Source organism: Lissotriton helveticus, chromosome 8 (genome assembly GCF_964261635.1).
Source record: "Lissotriton helveticus chromosome 8, aLisHel1.1, whole genome shotgun sequence".
NCBI classification, from domain to species: domain Eukaryota; kingdom Metazoa; phylum Chordata; class Amphibia; order Caudata; family Salamandridae; genus Lissotriton; species Lissotriton helveticus.
This window is the reverse complement of record NC_136069.1, coordinates 1,293,367,750-1,293,381,136: the sequence shown is the minus strand read 5'-3', so window position 1 is coordinate 1,293,381,136 and position 13,387 is coordinate 1,293,367,750.

Below are 13,387 nucleotides of genomic sequence, written 5' to 3'. Positions count from 1 at the left end.
CCTTAAAAAACCGTTCGTACCGATTTTGTAGAGCTCCCCAGGGCTACACTGAAAGTCCCAGCATTTACAGCCAGGCCCTCAAAAGACAGCTGGACGCCGTCCAGCTACCAGATGGAGTGGTGTTGATCCAATATGTCGATGATATCCTTTTGGCGGCCGACACCACTCCACTTGCAATCACGGCCACTATCCAACTCTTGCACTTTCTTGCGGAGAATGGCCACAAAGTCTCCAAAAAGAAACTGCAATTCTGCCAACCTCAAGTGACATACCTAGGTCATCTCCTGTCCAAAGAAGGGAGGAAACTTACACCCGACCGAATCCAGACCATCCTAGACACCCCCATCCCAAAAACACAGAAGCAAGTCCGTTCATTGGTGGGCCTTATCTCTTTTTGCCGACAATGGTTACCAAATTTCAGTCTCATTATAAAGCCCCTACTTTCCCTGTTGGCCAAAGATGTTCCCTTCCCACTCCCTTGGACCCCCGAATGCCAAGCGTCCTTTAAGGAGTTGCGGGATGCCCTTTGCTCGGCACCCGTCCTAGGAACACCAGATTACTCCAAGCCCTTCTCTCTCTTCACTCACGAAAGGGAGGGATGCGCATTTTCTGTTCTAACTCAGCCCATCGGCTCCAAACAACGCCCTTGTGCCTACTTCTCTGCCACTCTTGACCCAGTCGCCAGAGCTTTACCTGCCTGCCTTCGAGCAGTAGCCGCCGCTGCTGTCTCTATCCGACAGAGCGAGGGTATTGTACTTTCAAACTCTCTCACGGTGTTGGTACCCCACGCAGTTGACACCCTTTTGAACCAGACCAAGACTCAACACCTGACTAGTGCACGACTGACGGGGTACGAATTGACTCTACTTGCACCCCACATCACTCTGAAGAGATGCACAACTTTGAATCCTGCCACACTGTTGCCCTTGCCTGAAAATGACCCCGATAAGCCCCCTATACACGACTGTGTGACCCTCACGGACGAACAGACCAGGAGTAGAATTGACCTCCGAGACATTGCTTTTACAGACCCTGATGGAGAGCTATGGGTAGACGGCTCTTGTATCAAACTCCCAGACGGCACCACTTCAGCTGCCTATGCGGTGACGACAGCCCTAACAGTAGTTGGAACAGCCCGCATCACGCAACGATCCGCACAGGCGGCAGAGCTAATTGCCCTCACACGAGCATGTATCATAGCAGCAGGAACCACGACAAACATTTACACGGACAGCCAGTATGCCTTCGGGGTGGTTCATCATTTTGGGCTCTTGTGGAGGGAAAGGGGATTCCTGACGTCCAACGGCACGCCCATCCTTCACGGAGATCTAGTCTCCGCCCTGATCGAAGCAGTCCTCCTCCCCAAACGATTAGCAGTGATCAAATGCCAGGCACACAAGAAGGTGACGGACTTAGTTGGACAGGGAAACGCACTGGCCGACATCACTGCCCGAACCACAGCTGAGAATAGGACAACGACACGCATATATGTGACCAGGTCACAAGCAGAAAAATGGACTGACGCTAGGGAAACGATTAGGGACATCCAGTCTGCCAGCGCACCTCATGAACTGACTGAATGGGCACGGGTGGGTCTGAAGGACGATGAAGGCTGCTGGCGGACAAAAGACACGAACAAATGGTTGCTGCCTGACTCATACTTGATCCCCATACTGACTATGGCACACTCCCCTGCACACATAGGTTCTGCCCCCATGATCGAACTCATTTCCAAAGTCTGGCACAACAACAAAATCCCCGACTCAGCCAAACGCCTGGTCCAGCAGTGCCTTATCTGCCTACAACACAACCCCGGGAAAGGAACTGTGGTACCCCGGGGAGGGTTTGGGATCCCCGACCACCCCTTTGAGGTCCTCCAGATGGATTACATCCAGCTGGAGAGATGCCAAGGCTTGAAGTACGTATTAGTCATTGTATGCGCCTTCAGCAAATGGGTGGAAGCCTATCCAACCCGTGATAACACTGCCATGACTACTGCCAAAGTACTACTGAAAGAGTTTTTTCCCCGCTACGGCCTTTGTCGAATTTTATGGAGCGACAATGGCCCCCACTTCATAGCTGAAGTTATCCAACTAATCTTGAAGGGGCTGGGAGTAAAACAGCGGTTCCATGCGGTCTTCCACCCCCAATCCGCTGGCCTAGTTGAGCGGCACAATGCTACACTGAAACTGAAACTGTCAAAAATAGTGGCCACCACAGGGCTTAAGTGGCCAGATGCCCTCCCACTGGCATTGCTATCGATGCGCTCCACTCCCACTAAGCATCACTTGACCCCCTACGAGGTTGTGTTTGGGCGACCAATGAACCTCTGGACTGCCCCCAAACCGACCTCCATTCACGACGTCCCCGATGTCCTGCTGTCAGATTATTTGTGCAAATTAACTAAAACGTTGTCTGTCATTCATCAACAGGTGCAGCAGGCCATCCCCGATGCTTCCAGGGGTCCCGGTCACGATATCCAACCGGGAGATTATGTTCTAGTCCGGAATTTTCAACGGGCAAAGAGTCTGGAACCCCGGTGGACGGGCCCCTGGCAAGTACTGATCACCACTCGGACGGCTCTTCGAGTGGAGGGAAAAAGGCACTGGCTGCACGCCCACCACTGCAAGAAGGTCTCCTTGACCGTGGCCACGACAGAAAACGTCGACACCCAAGAAGAGCTCCTGAACAAAGACCGACCATCGTTGAACTGCTATCCTGATACCGAGGCACTTGAACTTGCAAAATTCTCTGATCCCACTGTGCCATCCCGGGAAGGGTATTTCCTGCGTCGAAAGGAGGGAGCTTCGGCTAAGTAGACCACGGACTAAGTTAAAATCTCAGAACGGTGACCTAAAACAACCAAGGGTTACCCGGAGAGAAGCTAAACAAAGTCTGTGGTTCTGCCCACTACCGAGCACCTTGAAGATGATGGAAGCGCCAGATAAGAAGATGATGGAAGCGCCAGATAAGAAGATGATGAAAGCAACAGGAAATACCCACTACAGGAACCCAAAGACTGACAATTTGCACGAATCAAAGACAATCGCCTTCTTCATTCTCTTCCTCCTTTGCCTCCTCCTCATGACTTCCTTCTGGATCTTGGAGGACAGCACACCCGCTCATCAGATGTTGCTGACCACTGCACAGCCAACCACCATGAAAGAGCAACACCTGATCACCCTTTCGCCCCAGCTCCGAGAAAGGCGTAAGGAGTTCTGGAACAATTCCTTCGTGCAATTATTGCACCAGCACAACCTTGCTGCAAATGCCACGAACTGCTGGATCTGCGGGTTGCTCCCGCATGCCACTCGACACTCCATCCCCTTCATCCCTTCTCCTTTCTCAGTACACGGCTCCTGCCTCGCCTGGTTGATCCTCCTGCAGGAAAGCCACAAGGACAACGCCGCTTCTGGTCAAACAGTGTCACATTTCTACTATGGGTTCTGGCTGAACAAAACAGGAAGGACATCTGCCCCCTTTTGTCCTGTGACCTCAGGTTCCGCCTTTCATATGAACATCCCTGCCAAAGAACGAGTCGAGATGCAAGTACTCCACAATCCAGCTAGACCAACCTTCGCCCACCTGCGGAAGCGAACGGCTGCCACTCTGACTGTGGCCCTGTCCGTCATTAATGTCACAGGTCTCGTGTGCCTCGAAGGCCAGGGAACACAGCTGGTGGGTCACAGTTCCTGCCGCATCACCAGAACATTGGTCTCAATTGATCCCCCTTCCTTTGTTGCTTCTCCAAATATGTACTTTGTTTGTGGCATCAAAGCTTACACTTGGCTTCCGAAAGGTTGGAGGGGTACGTGCTACATCGCCTTCATTCTTCCCCCCACGTATGTGGCCCCAGCCTACCATCACCGGCAAAAGCGTGCCGGAGACATTGGACAAGCCGACTCCACCGGAGCACAGTTCCTGGATGCGGTGAAGGGACTTGTTCCTCTGTGGGGCCCAAGGGCAAATAGCCGCGCTATCCGACACCTGACTCAGGCAGTAGAAACAACCATTAACATCACGGCTGGCATCCTCGCTAACAACACGGCTGAGCTTCAGGCAGTCCGCCTGGTGGCTCTTCAAAACCGCCTTGTCCTAGATGTGGTTCTGGCCGACCGTGGAGGAGCATGCCGCATCATCGGCTCCAGCTGTTGCACCTACGTGCCAGATAACTCACCTTCGGTCTACAAAGCAATCGAACACCCCCACAGACTATCCTCAGAGGTTCACCAGGAGCAAGAAGGATGGTCACTTGGAAGTTGGTTTTGGGACACTTTGAAGGACTGGGGATGGAGGTTGTTTACATTTATACTGATACCAGTCCTGATACTGTGTGGGTGTTGCTTAGGTATTCAATGTTTGCCACCTTTGTGTTCACTCATTTCTAACTGTATGTGCCCTAAGACTTTGGACTTTAGAACTGAGCACATGAGTCCCCTCTATGAGATAGAAATACGTGGTCTTATGGGGATAGATCCGAATTGACAAGCTGGCGAGACATGTTAAAAGGGAGGACTGTGGAATATTGGTTCGTGAACTGAACATCATCTGCGCCATCTTGCCCATTCCTCAGATTCATGTATAAACATACACGACAGCCATTTAAGGTACCATGGTCTCTCTGTTCACGATCGATCATCGGCGCACTTCCCTGACCCTGCAAGCATCCCCCCATGCACCCTGGCTGCCCCCGCGCTCACATGCGCAAGTCATGATCTCCCCTTCCGCATGACTCTGTCTCTGGGAATCACACCCCGCGCCTGACCAACACCTCCTTTTCTTCTATGAATACCCCTCTATTGATAAACCCTTCCTCTATGTTTGATTGTCCACACCGATCCTTTCTTTCATGAATATCCCTCCTTTGATGACCCCTTCCTCTGAGCCCGATTGTCTGCACGGACCGCTCGTCATCTCTTGGCCTGAGGATACAGTTTATTGCCCACCACTGTATGCACTCGCCCCTCTTCAAAGGAGCTACTATTGATCATGACCTCCCCATCCCTTGAGATTCGATCAGGCGCACACATTCCAAAGGAATCGGCGAAACACTCAGCTGCGTGATAGCCCCCTCCTATTGTACGGGGGGGGTGAGGACCTCTACTGTAGCCACGTGTTGGAATGAGCCGGAACTGGGGGGATAACGGGGATGTCATTTTTCCATTACTTCACAATGTCTTTATTGTAATAAAGAGCGGTCACATGTCGTAAACCAGTGTATAAAAGGCCAGGTCTCAGAGAGGCTGTCAGAGAGCACCTCGAGACGATACCTTGTTGTCCGATCTGATGTGTTCTGCTCCGTCGGAATAAAACTTGTTTCCTGTTTTCCTGTCTCCAGCGCCTGCCTCTTTATTTGATAAAATTCGTATGGTATTAGAGGCGTTTAACGCCGGGCAAAATTACTTGAGAAACATCGACTAAATCGCCTGACCATTTTCCTGACTTTCCTCAGGAGCACCTTGAAAAAATTGCTGAATGTGGTTGTGGAGGTGGGGAGAGCCGGATAGCATCATGTGCAATTCCAATCATGGTGGAAGGTAATGATGAGGAAGAAGAGGGTGACATCTTCACTCAAAGCAGCCCAGTCCCCAGCAGAGTGCCAGCAGAATCACCCACCTTAGTGACTTCACAATGGCACAATAAGACTCAGAGTGAGATGGAGAAATCATGGCATACAGTGACTGCCCCAACACCATGACACACATTTAGTCTACCACTAGCATCTACTTGCCTGTGTCAGTGCCCCAAGAAAAGAAGAAAGTCCAGGCTACTATTATGGGCATGTTTAGGCAGGAGGGTCCCTATGAGCTAAACCACCCAACCGCATGTTTGTACAATGGGTAGGTGGCAAAAATGTTAGAGCTGGACCTCCTCTCTTTTTCTTTTGTGGAAGGAGTGTGATTCTTTGAATTTGTGGCAACCATCTGCCCAAAATGTAAGGTACCAAGTAGGACTTATTTTGCAGAGTGGCTGGTCCAGCGCTGCATCACTATGTGCTGCAGTTAGTTGGACAAGCTTTGCAGCAAAGTATTGTTCACACCATTCACCTAACAGCAGACATGTGGACCAGTTATCATGCGACCGTTTAAATGTTCATCAGTGCACACTGGATATCTTTTGCAGGGGTAAAGCAAAAGATATCTTCGGGTCTTGGCACTGAAGAACGTTTTAAGAGCATTCAGCACCATCAACAGTGGCCATGTTCACGATGGAGAAATCACATACAGCTGTAAATATCTTGGAGGAATTTAACAACAAGGTGTATGAATGGCTGCGACCGAGAGGTCTTAGAATTGGATTTGTTGCCACGGACAATGGCAGTAACATAGTCAAGGCCATGTCAGACAGAGGCTATTTCAGGGTACTGTGTTTGGCCCATTGCATTAACCTGGTGGTGCATAACTTCCACAAAAAGGAAGACATAGTCAACTACATACTGACCACATGCAGAAGAATCTGACTAATTTCAGCCATTCTTTTGAAGCCCGGAAGCAGCTGCGGATTATTCAATGTAATAATAGTGTACCAGTTAAAGCCCTGATTGGGGAGGTGCCAACACGTTCGGAGCTCCACCTTTTACATGTTGCAATGTCTGTTTGAGCAGTCCAAACAGATCAATGACTATGTCATTCAAAGAGAATGGGATGCAGTTGGGAAAGCTATGGCCATGGATGGGGACAAATGGGGCCTAGTCAAATGCCTGACACAGATGCTATTCCCTTTTGAGGTTTTCACACAAGAAAGTAGCAAAGAGGAAAGTTCGAGGGTCGAAGCTACCCCGTTGTCGCATCTCCTACAAGACCAGGTAAAGAAGGTGTCTGAAATTTTCACCCCTGCAGGTGAGAATGAAAACACAGAAGTGCATGCCTTGGATGAGACCTTAGTCCTTCTCTTGGCTTATAATATAAGGCTGCAAAATGAGATCATCAAGTCCAAAGGGTACATTTGTGCCAGACTACTTGATCCACAATACAAAGAAATTCTGCCCACTTTCATTCTTTTTTCTGAAGGGGATGTTTTAAAATATAAGAAGTGGATTGTAGAGAAAGCCGTAGACTTGGAAGAACAGCTGGAACTTCAAGTCCCACCCTGCAGTTCTAGGGTGCCACCTTCAACTTCCAGAGAGGGCAGTTTTGTCTCACAGCAGCCAACAACACCGTCAAGCAGAACACCGGCAACAACAGCAACAGAAGGACTGGACCCAACCTCTGCATTGTACTAGTTTAAATTGGCGTGGCTCAAGCCCAGTGCAGAGGTGATGGCAAAACAGGTTGAGCAAGAGGCAGCACCAATGACCATCCACAGGATGTTCCAGGATTATCTGGATGATCCAAAGGAGGTCTATGTGGATCAATATCCATTGATGTGTTGGTATGAGAAGATGCGCCTATGGCAGGAGCTCAGCAGGCTGGCAATAATGTATCTGGCTTGTCCTGTTGTCCTGCTGAATGTGTGTTCAGTGCAGCTGGTGCGGCTGTCACAGTGATAAGGACCAGTCTCCCACCTCAAAAAGGGGAGATATTGACTATGAACAAAATGGACGAACATTTTATACCACACAATTACACCATTCCTGAAACAGCAGCACAGGAGGGGGGGAGGGGTGATTGGTCCGAAACTGAATCATAATGTGTTAGCTGACCAACTTCTGGGTGAACCACCTGAGTTTGAGGACAAACTCTACTTCCCGAACTAAGGATGCCAGTGCCCCATACAACTTTAAAAACATTTCTCTGTGAACTTAGTGCTTTCTTAGTAAAAAAACAAATAATGATAAATAGCTAGAGGAACACTATTATTTTTGTGTCAGAATTATGCTGCTCCACCTTTTTTAATAGTCACATTGCCAGATTGCAGGTGGACCAGTGTGTATTGAAGAAGCCTCCACAATTCCTTGATGACATTGAGGACAATTCCAGCCTCACTCACATACCTATTGCCTAATGCCTATCCCTTTTTGCATCACTTAGCACTAGAAGGGCTGCCTCATAAAATCATTTATTATATACAAGACTACCTGCCAATACCAAATTCCAATGTGTTGCCTGCATCAAAGATGATTGAATACCTAATACCTGAACTACCCGTGCTTAGATTGGATGAGGTAACTTCAACTATCGCAATGGCGAGTAACTGATTGTGTGAGTGATGATCTGAGTTGATTGATGATTCATGTGGTGGCAGACAGTGAGGGAGGGTGTGCTGTACTGTAATATGGGAAATTTCTTGAACTGATTATTGATTTGCATTGATTGGGGCTTGGGTGATGGGCACTCATTTATTTTCCCTGTAGATGATCAGCCCTTTCACACTTAGCCAGATTTAATTGCAGGGTGTTCTCCTTTTAACTGGTTCTTCAGAGACCAAAACAGTTACTTTAGTTAACAAACATAAACCTATGCAAAATACTGCAATTCTGTTTCTCCACTTGTTCTTCACCAGTAGTGCACTCCACGTCTATCTTGCTGTGGTCATCGTGATCCATGATGATGATGACTGGTCTGGGACGGTGTTACTCGGAGTCAGGATGAGTATCATAGAAGAACTCAGTGCGGGCGGGAGCGACGGGACTACCTCATCAACAGCTAGAAGCACGAAGTTATAGAGTATCAATTCCAGTTCAATGGTAAAACAAGAGTTTGAGGCCTAGTACTCAGCTGTGTGGAATAGAGAGGTGCATTTGTGAAATGTGTGTGTGTGTGTGTGTGTGCGCTTGTATGCGTGTGTGCGTGTGTGTGTGTGTGTGTGTCAAAAGTGATACTCTGTGTCCCCCTTTTGTGTTTTTTCGCTCTGCCTCTGAGTCTTCTAGATACACTCCTCATGAAGTTTACCTTTGTTCTGTTCTTCTTCTTGACTCTAAAATACAGTTTCTCTTTTACAATCCACAGATCTTCTTTTAATGTCCTTCACGATTGAAAGGCGAAAGCCAGCTGAGCTCACCAACGCTCCTGCTTAACTACAGGACCAGTGCAGACAGGCCCCAAAGAGTTGACTTTTCCAAGGAGAATGCAGATTCACAACCCAATTTTGCAATACAGTATCTTTTTTTTCTTTGAACAATCACATTATCTAAGAGAAGTGGGCGGGATGTTCACTCCCCAACCTAGAAGACATATGTTGTAGTGTTAGCCTTTGTCAAACCTTTCCCCAAATCCCATTACCCATCCATTCATCAAACCCCTAACCCTTTTTCCCCAAGCTGTGTGATTTATTGAGGTGGGGCTTAAATTACACAATCAATGATTTACATACTTGGTGGGGGGATGTTGTGAAAGCAACACCAACATACTGTAGAATCTTCTAAGCAGTAGCTCATACCAGCCCATTACCAACCCGCACATTAAAAATGATCAATATTTCTTTTAGTATATAGAATAAAGAACGTCAGTCATCAGCATCATCATTCAAGCCTTGTGTTGCCTAACGATAAACAACTAACCTAGGCTTCTCCACTCTAGACTTTGAGTCAATTTTTTATAACTTGATGATTTCATAAATAATACTGCTCCCTTGCTCACTTTTCCTCTAGATTCAAGCTAGCCTGGCTGATGAGGGGTGTTACCCTGAAACCGATCCCAGGATGCTTGTTTCCAGTCCAGGAAAGACCTGGCTTGGCGGTTCGGGCTGGACTTTTCCCATGAGGAACAGGGTCAAGACTGATTTGCATATCGCTGTGTCTGAACTGGGGTGGCAAAGTGATCAAGAGATCGATGCAGCGCTGTTCACCGCATTCCCAATGCAACACAAAAGAGCACGTCAGTAGCCTCCGCACACAATCGGAACTCCGGGTAGCACAGAAGAGTTTTTTTCGACTTTGTGGAATTCTGCGTAATAGGACACCACAAACTCTGCCCAGGTGTTCCATGGGTGTTGCAGTGGGTATTCCCATGCAACACCCATGGACTTAGACAGTTCTCAAGTTTTACAATAGCATGAAAACCTGGGGAAGCGCCAAATCCTTAGGCCTTCTCAGGTGGTACGTAACAACTTAATTTCTCCTAGTTCTTTCCTCTTTCTATGTGTGCTGCATGTTGCAGCACACATAGAAAGAGAACAACGCCTCTTAGGATTGTTTCTGTGCAGGTAGGTTCCACTTCCTGCACAAAAACAATCCTGCAAACAACACAGAGACCCTTGCACCATGGTGCAAGGGTTCCTGCATGTTTTTTCCAAAACATCACCAGTGCAGGGGAAAAGGACAGGAATGCACTGTATTGCATATATACAGAGCATTTCTGCCCTTTCACTTTGGTGTAGGGCAGCACAGCAAGTTGACTTGCTGCGTGCTGCGCTCCCCCATAAATGAGCATCTAGTTCGTAAAATACGTGCAGGCGAGGAATGAAGAGGCAAATGCAAAGAGAAAAGAGCGGTAGAGTTAAGAGACTATTGTAGTATCAGCAGCTTGGTGGGTGTAGAAACATAAGTGATGCTAGTGGCAGTTTTAGGAAAAAAGATAAGATGAAGGGAACATAATATTGTATCCAGTTCTTTGCAAACATGGGCATTAGAACTTTGAAATATTTCCCTCCGCACTAATGTAACTGACAAAGCTTTACCCTCAGTGATGTCATTTAGTCTTAGATATTTGGAGTGCCATCATACAAAAATCACCAATGGTAGTATACATGAAATGTGGTGTGTGCACATTCTCCAAACAAGAGGCATGTTGAGCAGTACTAGGTTTGCACAAAAAATATATGTGCTGGAGCCCAAAGTATTTTTTGAAGCCCACCGCTGGCACTTTAGAATGCCTAGTTTGCCAAATATCAATCCTGTCTAATTTTGATTCAACCTCATGCATTCTCATGGATCTTTCTTCCTCCACCCTACTATTCCTGTCTCAGTTCTTACCTCAGTCTTGCAGGTTATGTTTTTCCCCTGTGTTTTCATTTTCTCACTTTTTCCCATCTTTCTCTCCCTCCTTTAAAAAAAAATCTTTTTAGCTTTATTCTCTCTTGATGTGGGTCAAAATCTGATTTATCAAAAGTAAGCCCAGGTCCCCCAGAAAATGAGTGCAGATGCACATCACCTATAACAACCAGTACAAAGTAAGCACTCATCTCGAATGCCTGTCTGCACATTTTCTATTTGAGGTATAAATATCCAGTTACAGAAGGAACAGACTCAAAGAACTAGTTCTCAAAGGTTTCTGAACTCACTTAACAATTCAGAAAAGGTTTTATGATTTGTTCAATGGGTTTAGATTTGGTTTCGGAATCACTATTTGAAACCGGAGTGTTTTAGGCATGCCTTCCAAATACTGATTCTGATCCTGATGTAGTAATGTTTTGCAACCATAATCCAGTTGCAAAACAATGGAAAGTTACAGACTAACAAGGTGAGGTCGTAACTGATTCGCGAAGGTGCCCCCTTTGGACCTCTTCCCTTCTGAATTTTGAAAAAATATCCAGGAATACCTATCAACTCATAATTCAGACTTGTCCATACACAGGGGTTTACACGCTGACTGGAATATACTGACAAACTCCTGATCAAGGTCACGTAAAAACGTTTCCCAGTTTGCATGTGTGCTTTACAGTCCAGCACACATGCAAAGATGAAAAAGTTGGGGCAAAACAAAACATTTCTCATACTTCACTCCGGCCACAAGGAGGTGTACGTATTTGGAGCAAAGCCATTTACAAATGTTGATTGGTTGGGCTTTATGTCAAAAACCATGGTGGTTCATGTGTAAAGTTTCTCTTGCACTTAGGTTACAACCTGCACTCTTTTGCTGTTCACAATTTCAAAGTGTAAATTTACACCAAAGAACAGGCCTCACAGGACTTCTGCCTCTCAGTTCAGGAGTTAGAGAAACCTAAGACTAACTATACAAGGTCAAAGTTACTATTAGAAAATGTTCACACATAGGCACATAGCTCCTCCATTGTGCAGTGGATCTCCATAGGCAAAATTATAGGGGGCAAAAATGTGGTTTACTTATTTTCTAAAAACAATTCAAATACTTTAATGTAAAATAAATATATAGACTACTTTAAAATATGTTTTTATTAATCTAGAACTAGACCAATATATGATGTTACTGCACATTAACTCATCAACAGAAGTGGTTTTAAACAATTCATTATTTAACTGTATTAATTGGATTAATCAATATTATATTTAATAACATTTATAAAAATATTTTCAATAGTAGTTTAATATTTAATAAATGTCTATAACTGTCAATTCATAACTGTTTCTTGTATTCATCTAAAATAATGTTAAAAATGTATTAAACATTACCTTATTTCTAATTATGAAATATTTAATATTTGCATTTAATCTAACTTTTTAACACTAAAACTATTTTATATACTTTTAATTTCAAAGTCACACTAATATAATGTATTACTATTTCCTGTGCAGTGCTATAGTAAGTGCTTGCTTCCATTATTTTCTATGAAAGTACCTGTACATAGCCATGTGTGGTGCTAAGCTTACTTCGTCTGAGCTTGAGTACATTTACTACTGTTATGGGACTTTTTTGGTATGCAGTAACTTCAAAAGTGTAGTTTATGAATAACAATGGGCTTACACTTTTGTCTGCGGGTGTTTGTATTTGTATATCCCCCTTAACTCTCCAATGGCTCCCTAACCCTTACCTATTTAGGAGTAGATATTCCTTCCCCATTTTCCACCCACTCCTGGTACCTCCCACATTTACTACCAAAATGTATACCTAATTTTGCGTAGATCCCTATATGTAAGCGGTGGATATCTCCATACAGAAACGATTTGAAAAGCTAGGGGCAAAGGTCTCAGTATGCAGGTTGATAAATAGCATTCTGTAGCAAGTGAGTAGTACTATTGTAGTACTAATTTACATACTACAAAATGCAGTTTGTGAATTGGGCGCCATTTTGGCTAATTTCTATAGGCCTAAGCTCACCAAGGGCATGTACTAAGAGGTGCCATTAACCTTCAATTCGGGGAGCTAAGATGAGACCCAGATAGAGAAAAAGCTCTATTGATAATTTTGGGCCACAGTGAAACTCTTGAAGATAGATCACATTTCCAGTGTATTCACTTGCTTTGTGCTGCAGGACGTCATAGAAGTAGTACGCAATACAAGACAATGCTTCTCTCAGTAAAGCACAGGTTATCTAGATATGACATTCTAACATACTTAGAAGCGAAAGACTACTGGGCAGTGTGGTGTCATAAAAACCGAGCCACATTGGCAAGGGGAATATTCCATTAAGTTGATTACAGTCAAGATTATGAGTACTGATTTTAATACTGCATTTCTATCAGAGTGACCTCCAGTGTCTTATGTAGTCAGATTTCCCTCTAGGGTTCACCCACAAAGAATCCACTGAAGGATGATTTTAAGTCCACCCCAGGGCTATTGTATTCTATTCAAATGGCTTTCAAATGCTGAGA